Below are 11,551 nucleotides of genomic sequence, written 5' to 3' on the forward strand. Positions count from 1 at the left end.
TTACATTTAAAAACAATGTTCGAGATGTCTGTTTATGTTATTATTACTTTACACAGTACCTACAACCAATAAACCCATTCTGTTTCATATGGTGTGTTTAGAATGTGTTGGAAATAATACGGAGCTATTGCCGCTTTCATTAATAAATTTAGGCCCGTGGACCTTTGTCGTTCTGTTAAGATAAACATTATATTAATTTCATTGTCTACAAACTCAAGTTGCTAAATTGTGGCTAAAAGTAGAGGGGAAAAAGTCTGGCCCCTTTGGCGCTTCAATGGTGTACTCAGTACACTGCGTAGGGAACATGACAAGGATCGCAATGGTGTTTATATCGAGGTCACTGTGATGTGAATTGCTAAGAAAAAAAAGAAAATAACTTTGCGCGTAACAGTCACGGCGCCACACCAAATCAAAATATTGATCCTGATTCTATATGTTTGTGTACACTACTATGTAGCCGGTATAAACCTGCCTTCATCACTCTCACGGTTCCTCCCAGCAATTCTCTTCAAGCCTGTCGCATTGACTGGAGAGCCGGAGTGCCGGAGAGCCGGAGTGCCGGAGTGCCGGAGCGAGAAGCAAGCAACCCCCAAAGTGGGATATAATTGTTAGCAAGGCAAACACGAGCTAGTGAGAAGAAGACATTGGTATGGCCGTTGCAATAAGACGTAACTTGATGATGTAAGTCAAGTTGCTTGCCTCCTGCCTTGCCCCATGGTATCTAAGAAGGTTGACCAATTGACGATGAAGAGAGATTGTAGCTTTCTGGAGCAGAGGAATGTTGTTCACCCCCCTTCCCCATTCGTGTTGAAGCCCCTCAACTGTATAAAGCCCTAGAAATTCAGAATGTTTTACATTATTTTTGGACTTGAGAAATCTACACCTATCTTTTCAACATGTTTCAAGTTTGTATAACCACAACACCACGCCCATCTTAATTGTTTCTCTGCCGAATGAGATGCATTTAAATTCCATTCGACTTAAACATTTTTTTTCCGAACTGCATTGCTATCAGAAGGCCGCCCAAACCTCTACCTTAATCTACCTAAAGTTGTTTTTTAATGAGCTCATCAGTGACTTAATTTTGTGTAGGGCCTAACGACCAAAGATATTGTCCGTCTTAATGAATAATCTCGCCAAAAAAGACCAAACCTTTAAATGTGGATCTGCAGAGAATGTGACGCTGTGACTCAAACAATGATACTATACCATCTCACCAAGGGACAGATGCCCCCCCCCATCAGTTATTATTCCCGTCTTTTGTGACTTTATGTTAGTATTATTATCCTGAAATGAAATGTCCACTCCACATTGACAACTAGTGGGTAATAATTGACTATTGTCTTCATGACTATTCGCTTTTATGAACTAAGGACACTTCCACCCTTCATTGACCAAAACTTATAGTGGATCTACCAATATTGATTCATGTTTTATGACTACAGGCTAGTGCAACAACCATTGGTATCCCCCATTTAGAGGACCATCCTTCTTCCTTTATCTTCATCTCAAACCGTGTTTCAATTCATCATTTCTTCATGAACGTCTTAAATTGCTCTTTCGGAAACTAGAGTAATTCGTGTTTTTCTCTCCCTGTTTGTTGGTTACATTACCGTCATCTCATCCACGTGACAGATTCGTACGCATTGAAAATGATCTCTGAGTGCAACCCCCCAAAACGCGCGGGAAAAAACCAACACGCTATAAATATGCGCCTTCACGGACTCTCTTGGCATCATGCTCTGAGCTAGAAGAGCAGGCGTGCCCAATGAAACCTACGCTGTATAACCGTTATAGATACAGTGTGTAGAATACAAGATATGAATTAAGTAGGTTCCTTAAACAGTTGAGATGGTTCAAGATTCCTACAATATCTCACCGTAAATCCAGAGAAACTGTAATGAATTCTGACAGGTTGTACTCTTGGTGTTTAACACATGTACAGTATTAGTCACGAGATATATCAGTGTTAAAACGGTTTGCCTCCTACATACTAAGTGCTCTCAATACATCTATCTTATCTAACAGGACATTCAATACATTAATGAAAAATAAAATAAAAAAAACTTCTCTGCATAAATTCCCCTCTTTCGTCCCTAACCACCAAGTAAAGTTTACAAGTGCGGCAGATTGATAGCACCATAGCTTCGGTCGGCTGGTTTGACCAGTGACTTGGCTTCCCTAAATCTGATTATAAAATATGAAGCCCGCCCTCAATCTGTAGAGTATTCCCCCAACGCACATCTTGGGCTTGCGCACTCCTACGGACTGTGAGCTTCCCGAATCAACCAAGGGTGTCTGCTAACAGGTAAGTCCGCATCAAAGAGTGTGAACAAAATAAATCATTGTTTGCGCTAGTTTGACTGCAAGGGTTTCAGCTAACACATCTAGGGATTTTCCTATAGAAATTACAACCAATATTATCAGAGTCAGAGAGTTAAGTCCATGAGTTGGACACAATTATAAATTATTGCTTTGTTTTGTTTTTTATTCTCTCCCTCTCTCTCTCTCTCTCTCTTTCTCTCTCTCTCTCTCCCTCTCTCTCTCTCTCTCTCTCCAAAAACGTCCTAATTATTACTTTTACTATTTTTTATATTTTCGGCAAATAGTTGCTAGAACCAGCACCATAAAAGACACCTAATGTACAAACTTGACTTGATCTGTGTTTAAACGAGACTCTATTGGTCAAAATGTTTCTTGGCTCACAGTGTAACATTAGTTCTACCTTGTATACAAACTGTAATAATGCATTCATATTTTGGGTTATTAATTATGAGGTGATGAAACTAATGATGAATTTAAAATATAAAAAAAACTCATTTTGTAACAACATTAATAGGAAACAGTTACGTAGATTATCGTAGCTCAAGAAAAGTTCACCTCTTTTGTATTAGGTGTTTATGTTCAATTGGTGTTTTAGTCCTGACTAATTCAACTATTGCGAGAACCAATTCTGCATGATGTTCACACAAGTATGATTTGGAAGCGTAACAATTAAAGAGTCTACCATTTTAAAATAATTTGTTTGTAACATTTCTTCGCTCAAGAAGTAACAAGTTTCGTGGTCACCGCGCATTGTTCTCGCTTCAAGGTTTGAGCTAACTCAGATCTTTCTGCAAGCAAAATAATATCACTTCTATGAATAATACAATAATGTTTAGCGATAATTGTTCTGCTTCCAATGAAGCCCCGTACCATCAACTTGTAGCAAGTTGTGTTTGTGTACAGTAGTGTTTACATACGATCTATAGACATCAATTATTGCTATATTCAATAACTCCATCTCATTTTACAAAGTACGAAATGGCGGCAAACATTGAACCACGTCCCCCGTTGTCTATTGGGAGCTCACGGTCGTTTAGACTCCTCGTTCCCAGGTTGTTCAAAACAATTTTGTATCGCCTTCTCTTGTGTTCTTTCTACTTATATTAGATGGAAACCAATACATATCTCAATTAGTAACTGGTTCTTTTTATAATCATGACAAGTTGTTTTTATAAATAAGTGTTACAGTCGATAGACTTTTATTTACAAAAACGTCATTAATAGGATTCCATATTTCAGTGACAACCAATCAGAGAAAGAAAGAGCGATAATAGTCAGTTCCCCTTCTGATAAAATGAGCTTCGATTATTGTCATTGCACAAAACGGGAACTAAGTTTAAGAAGAATAAGGGTCTACTTGGTGCTCTTGTTATTTCCAAAGAGGAACAATCTCTGCATGGACGTCAGTGAAATGTGTTTTTGGTATGGAAAAGTATTTATGTAGGGATGTGTGTGTGTTTAACTTTTATTTGTCAAAATTGTAAACTAAAAACATGTGATTGGAATAATTTAACAGGGTCAACATTGTTAAGGATCAATTCGCACCAAATATTCGACACATTGTTTCGATTCGACTTCGATTTCAACGTATTGTCTGAATCTATTTTCCGAAACCAAGTAAGTGCACAACTCAAGGCGCCCAAATAATACAACACAAACAATTAATAAAACAAAAATGTAAATGCTTCAACAACACTAACAAGCAAGAAGACATACCACCAACAGCTATGGTAGCAACATCAACATCAACGTCAACAATATTAACAACATCAACAACAGCAGCTGCAATAACAACCACAGCAACAGAATTAACACAACATCTAAACTAAACGTATATGGGTTTTTGTACAGTATCGTTCTGTGAATTATTTCAAGATAACTTGTTGTTATTAATCAGTGATGAATTTAGCCCATTGTGTTATTTATAACAACATAAATCATCTTTGTAATGTCTTCATAACTGACACAGGGGATGATTCAGCGTGACTCGGTTCATTATTCTTATAATACACCTTCCCATTGTTGTCAAAACCCAGCATTAGGTTTTCAACAAAATGATTTCAATTATTAAAGTCGACCAATACGAGACCATGAAGGAAAATATAACGGACTGACCCCTTGTTGGTATAAAATGGAATCAGCACCCATTAACTGACATTGCATAATTGGGTATCAGACGATTATGTATTGTGATTTTCTAGGCAATAGTTGTAGTTTATACAGGGAAACTTCTTTTTGTTATAAACATTAGTGGGTATCATAAATCCAGGGCCAGACAGGCATTAAATGAAAAGATTTTGATTCTGCTGGTGTGTAAAGAAAGAAAACACGAGCCGATACATTTGTAGTAAATTTTGATGTTGCCATTTAATTAATTAAAAATCTAAATAAAATGTTGGTTGGACTGACGAAGGTATGTCTTTCTAAAAAATAACTAGAAAGGTTTCATAATCATAGAAACAAAGATCTGCCAAGAGTTTGACATAATATTAAAAACTGCTCTCCTTTTTTTTGAGAGAGAAAGAGAGGGAAAATCAGTCAAATTAACATGGACATTTTCTGACATCACACCCACAGTCACCTGTTAATATTCCCCCTGAACTACCCGCCGCAGCGACGTACAAATTCAAATCTGTCCCAGTTCAAATTATGATTTTTAATAACAATCTCGGTTATAATTTCGCCACATAAAAAAATCCGACTAACGGGTTGGGTTTGAGAACTAGGCCACGACACAATGGCAAATCGGCGATGTCAGTCACCTCGCCTGGCAGGAGGGGACTAGCAGAAGAAGAAAGAAAGAGAAGAAAAAAATCTAGGCGATAGGAAAAGGCATGAAAAAACTAGGCTCGGAGGCCGTTCACATTTCACGAACTGGCGATTTTAATCTGAGTTGACAAGGCGCCGTGAGTACGGTGGTACTATGCAGTACTCAACCATCAAATCCTACCACCGTCATAATACAGCCTGTTTTCATTGGCCAGGTGAGCCCAACAACCATTATTGGACACAAATTAAAAGGAGACAAATATGGGGGAAGAGGTGTTTTGAATTTTTCTCTCTATTGCTTCGGACCATCGTCAAGTAGATGGATTGTGGAAAAAAAGTACAGGGTTTGGTCTACCCCTACCCTAGTTTGTTTTTCAAGGGGAAAACCTGGAAATCGTTTTGGATAGCATTTTTAAATCTGCATCTCAGCCTGTTAAAATTAGGTAATAACTCTTATAATTCTGTAACTGGCCAAATAATATCGCCCCGAGATTTCAAATTCAAGTGAGGGGAAAAACTGTGGAATATTGATATAAATACTTCAAATACTGCAAGTTGAAAGAACAATTCAATTTTATTATTTCCTATAGCGTTTATGAAAATAATGTGACTTATGATGCAACACACAAACTAATTGCTATACAATATCACTGGGAAATACATATATCGGACAGTTCTGAAATTGCTTAGAGAGGTTTGTGTTACAGTGGTAACTTTCAATCGATGTGGTTTTTCTTTTTTGCGTGTGAGTGTGAGAGTTAGTCTCCCCACCAGCCTAACCAATGATTGCGCACCTGGCTTCAGCTGATAACACCCAATGCAAATACGCTGGTATTATCATCTGCTATCTTCTTGTCAGTCTACATTACGTCAGCCTCCTGCGTCTACACAATAAACCCATTCCCTTACCGTGTATTAACAATCCCCAGGGTACCATGGTGTTAGAATACGAAGCCTAACCCGGACAACCGGACCTTCCTCGTAGCATTATACAACTCTGGAGTAGTCTCACCTTCAAGGTGCAGAAATTAGGCTAAATGCCTTCCCTTGAAATCAAAAATAAAATGTTCCACGCGATCCGGCGTCCGGATTGCGGTTATTTTTCAATGGGTCCCCTTTTTCAGTTTGAGGAGGTTTTTTTTCCCTCCCTTATCCCCCTCGCATTTCAATTTCACGAGGCAGGTCTTTTGGAAAGGGAGCAGTTACTTCCGATGTTGTTTATCATCCAAAGGCCAGAGTGGTTTCTCCTTTCATTGGTGGGAGATTGGTTGCGACGCAGCTTCTAGTCAATGTCTGCCGGGAAATAAAGTTATACTCCAAACCTAGGATCACTCAAGATTGGTTTCGTATCATTGTCTCGTCTCGTTGTAAACCATTGAGTTTATTTCGCTCTTTGCGATCTGTAATATGAATGTATCTCAAAGGTCATAATTCTTGATGACCTAATGTAAGTTGTTAAAGGAAATACTATTGAGAGTCAAAGAGTTTGTTTTGATATGTAACGATTATTGGTTAACAGATGACTTTGTTGGCAAAACAAAAATCTAAAACGTAACATCAACTTGTCTTCAGAGTTTTGAAAAACCCAGAAAAGGTAAAAAAAAAAAAAAAAGATTTCGAAAAAACCGTAGTGTAATGAACACAATCTACAGTAAAACCACAACGAGGAACTACTCAATCAAACATTGAAAGGTAATGATAACATGACGTCACATCATGACGTCACAGTATAAGGCGAACCACAAACTGTTGCAGAGTTTGAGCTAAGTCTTGGTTTTTACATCAGGCTCATCTCACTAACCGAAAGCATAATAGCCTAACATGCTCAATTTTTTAAATATTGGTTATGATTTTGAAGCAAAGTTTGTAGACTGTTTCAATTTAAACAATTATCATTCATTAATTTTTTTTTCTTTTAGCCACATTGATTACACAAAATACCATTTTGAGAATTATGTCACTTTGACAACTAATCATGCCATCACATATTGGTCGGGTTCCCTTAACACTCAATGATTTGTATGCTTATATTCAGGCTTGTAAGGGTTTGTTAGCCTCAGATATCTTACAATTACTTGCAAGCAGAAAGCTGAGGGTTAACAAAAAGATGGCTGTTGCCTTCTATAGCAAAAATAAATCCATAAATAATGGAGTCACTCTTGCAAACCCATGGTCATTTTCCGGTGGTTAAGTATATCGGACCCTTTAGCACTACTGTAAATGATACAATGGTGAGTCGAATTTGATTATTCCGTCACTCTGATAATATCTTAGAAATAAAAGAACTTCATTATTGTACTCAATCTGCCCATGAAATATTCAGTGTACAAGTAAGAACTTCGGTTATGCTTTTTTTGGTTTGGATCCATGGCGTTCGACTAAGCACCTTTTCCGCCCGGTTGAATTTAACGAGATTGCCAGTTGAGTCCGGACAATGTGTAGCAGAAAATCTCTTTTGAAAAATTAATGAAACTTTAGTTAAAAACGACAATATCATACATAAATATATAAATCACATCAAAAACGGAGAAAGATAAACCTTTCATGGTTGTGGAATAAAGGATTGTTTTTTTTCTTTCTGAATCGATAAGCCCTTTTCTCTGTGTATTAATCTGTTATTTTTGGGCAAGGCTCTAGATCAAAACAACGTGCAAAAAAACCCACTATTATCTCAATTGTCTTCCCCAAATAGAAGTCTGCCAGTTGATTATTTCAGATAAACCTACCTACAGTTTCTTCTTCTTCGCCTTTTCCCTTATGATTCATTTGTGGGTTTTTCCCTTGCGGGAATAAAAAATTACGCAACGCAACATTTATTTAAGGAGTTCACAAATCTGTTAAGAGCTGTTTGCTTAGTGAAGTTTAAAACAAGATAAATATACACATATTATATATATCGTGATGTATTTCCTTGTTGCCTTCACAACCTCTCCGATATCTATTATGAAACTCCTTTCATAAAAAGCAAGGCAGAAGGGTGCAAACATCGAGTTCAAATTGTTTGCTGCAAACATTTTTTGTCTCTCTATTTTTGGTTATTGCTTGTTTAAAAAAAAAAAAAATTATTGATATTGTATTTCAAGAAAATGGCGGTTGAGGTCAGCCCAGTATCCCCTTTAAATCACTGTTACAAGAAGGTGCATCGGTCTTTGCTTGACGAGGCCACGATCAACGCGGATAATGACAGACATATTCAGCTTCAGGAGATATGATTGCAAATTCTCAGAGCAATCTGAAATAAACAAATGCTGGGGGATTTGTTTGGTGAAGATAGACGGCAAATTATCGCTGTAAGCTTGAGAGTGTGTGTGAGAGAGAGAGAGAGAGAGAGAGGGGGTGAAAGCTTGCACAGAGAAGACGGGGCAATGAGGATGGGTTAGCTTGCAGGAACTCGTGGCGGTTTCCCCCCGTCTCATATCATCGACAAGAGGCCTAGGTTATGATGACGGGACCAGGCATGGAGAAAGCCCGCGGTGTGTCGGCTTGATCCGACTGACGGAAAAGATTCAGGGAAATGTCACCAGCTCTCATCCTAACACGTTCCCTGTCATACATCACTCTACAAATGAAGTTTTCCTCTTTTCTTGCTCTTTCGTCCATTCTCTTTTTCTGAACGGGATTCACGTAGAACCTTCAAGAAATATTGCTTGAGGATTGGGACTTATAACAGTGTATACTTATGCTGTACATAAACCCCATGATGGTTGTAAAAAGCTGAGCCGAAGGGGGAACAATCGTTACTGTGATGAAGTCAGCTGACCTAGGGACAAACTTAGCCTGCAAACTTCCCCAGTCTTGAGGTTTTTTTGTTTCTTGTTCTCGTTGGGGAAACTGCGTGATCTTGCCCGGATACATGGGGCAAGGTCTGGCCCGGATACATGGGCATAGTCTGGCCTGGATACATGGGGCAAAGTCTGGCCCGGACACATGGGGCAAAGTCTGGCCCGGATACATGGGGCAAAGTCTGGCCCGGATACATGGGGCAAAGTCTGGCCCGGATACATGGGGCAAAGTCTGGCCCGGACACATGGGGCAAAGTCTGGCTTGTTTTGATTATACTGACCATTTTGATGTGGTGATCTGGCCCGGATACATGGGGCAAAGTCTGGCCCGGATACATGGGCATAGTCTGGCCTGGATACATGGGGCAAAGTCTGGCCCGGACACATGGGGCAAAGTCTGGCCCGGATACATGGGGCAAAGTCTGGCCCGGATACATGGGGCAAAGTCTGGCCCGGACACATGGGGCAAAGTCTGGCTTGTTTTGATTATACTGACCATTTTGATGTGGTGATCTGGCCCGGATACATGGGGCAAAGTCTGGCCCGGATACATGGGCATAGTCTGGCCTGGATACATGGGGCAAAGTCTGGCCCGGACACATGGGGCAAAGTCTGGCCCGGATACATGGGGCAAAGTCTGGCCCGGATACATGGGGCAAAGTCTGGCCCGGATACATGGGGCAAAGTCTGGCCCGGATACATGGGGCAAAGTCTGGCCCGGATACATGGGGCAAAGTCTGGCCCGGATACATGGGGCAAAGTCTGGCCCGGATACATGGGGCAAAGTCTGGCCCGGACACATGGGGCAAAGTCTGGCTTGTTTTGATTATACTGACCATTTTGATGTGGTGATCTGGCCCGGATACATGGGGCAAAGTCTGGCCCGGACACATGGGGCAAAGTCTGGCTTGTTTGGATTATACTGACCATTTTGATGTGGTGATCTGGCCCGGATACATGGGGCAAAGTCTGGCTTGTTTTGATTATACTGACCATTTTGATTTGGTGATCTATTGGACATGACATTGTATCTATTGCTTAGTGCGCATGTTTGTGGAATGTCCGTTTCGCAACATTACAGTTGTAAAAAGCGGAATTTGTTTTGTTCGTTTACAGGGTTTGATTTTATTCTCGTTATGGTTGTCTTTTTGATCACTGGTGAAACAGTTAGGGAAAAAAATACGAGCAGTTTGGGTTTTCCAACTACCCTCAGTTTGACCATGGTTTGACAGTCTTGACACTTTTTTTTATCACTTTGAACAATGTTGAATGTTTTTCTTGAAACCGCGTCTTCAAAATGGATGCATCTAAAGATATATTTATAGAGAAAAACAAAAAGCATTTACGATATTGTTTGACATTTCCGTGTGTCAGTTTTGTTACCTGGAGGCATACCAGCACTATTTGCATCTAAACGGAAACAAAACATAAATCTATCAAAAGAAATGCCCCCCTTCATGTCATACAAATTAAAATCTTACATTTGTATTTTTTGCCCATCATGCTTGTGGTCAGTGGTGATTGACAGGTTATTGCTAAACACATCATACATTTCCAAATGTTAATTACAGGCTCATCGAGTTGAAAAAAAACCAAACATGATATTAAAATCGTTATTGGCAGTTGTCAGACAACGACAACGACAACGACAACGACAACAACAACGACAACGACAACGACAACGACAACGACAACGACAACGACAACGACATTGACGACGACGACGACGACGACGACGACGACGACGACGACGACGACGACGACGACAACGACGACGACGACGACAACGACAACGACAACGACAACGACATCGACAACGACAAGGACAAGGACAAGGACAACAACAACGACAACGACAATGACAACGACAACGACCACGACAACGACAACGACAACAACAACGACAACAACAACAACAACAACAACAACAACAACAACAACAACAACAACAACAACAACAACAACAACAACGTCGTATTGGATAAGACGTGTACTTTAATAGCTAACCTTATTCAAGTCTCCTTCTAATCGCTGCGCATGTGCAGATAATAATCGCTTTCCAACTATAAATGATAACCATACTCGTTGAACAGAATTCATTACATATCCCTCTCCCTCTCTGTCTTTACCAATATTGTAGGCCTATATCCCCCTTTTGAGTCCAAACCACAACACAAGTAATACATTATTCCGCAATTCCCTCCACTATAGGTACCTGTTAAATAACATCACAACACTGGTACTTCACAGCTTTGGTTTTTTTCTTGAGTTTTCTTCAGGAGGAAAGAGGGTAAAACTGCATGACAAGTGATAACTCTACTTCTAAATTGCCATCGTTATATGCTTCATACAGAGGCTGTCATCTCAGAGCCTTCTATCGATCTATACACTCCTCGGAATATCTCCCCCCTCTCTCTCTCTTTCTCGTGGGCGTTTGGTTAACACATCCCGGCCGTGCGCTGTTGCCTTCGTTAAGGCAGTCATGATGGATGAGCAACGTTGCTCGCCCGGACATCGGCAGACAACCCGACCTCTCTCAGAGGAATCGCAGTTATTCTTCTCATAACGAGCAGCAAATTTCGCGGTAGCTTTTGAAGTCTGTACTGGTTCTTGTTTGTTTCTTGTCTCTGTCTCTTCTTAAATATAAGAATCCAGCGGGTTCTGTTAGCGGCTTG

The 11,551-nt window shown here is 39.9% G+C and overlaps 1 long non-coding RNA gene across 1 annotated transcript in view; it reads left to right on the forward strand.

The window, feature by feature from the left end:
* Positions 1–2,247: 2,247 nt before the first annotated feature.
* The window catches only part of LOC117304647, a 28,219-nt gene continuing 18,915 nt past the window's right edge, over positions 2,248–11,551 (forward strand). Inside the window, exon 1 of the long non-coding RNA XR_004520611.1 lies at positions 2,248–2,308. This is a non-coding gene — a long non-coding RNA (uncharacterized LOC117304647). The remainder of the gene's footprint in view (positions 2,309–11,551) is intronic.

Source organism: Asterias rubens, chromosome 21 (assembly GCF_902459465.1).
Source record: "Asterias rubens chromosome 21, eAstRub1.3, whole genome shotgun sequence".
Classification (NCBI taxonomy): Eukaryota; Metazoa; Echinodermata; class Asteroidea; order Forcipulatida; family Asteriidae; genus Asterias; species Asterias rubens.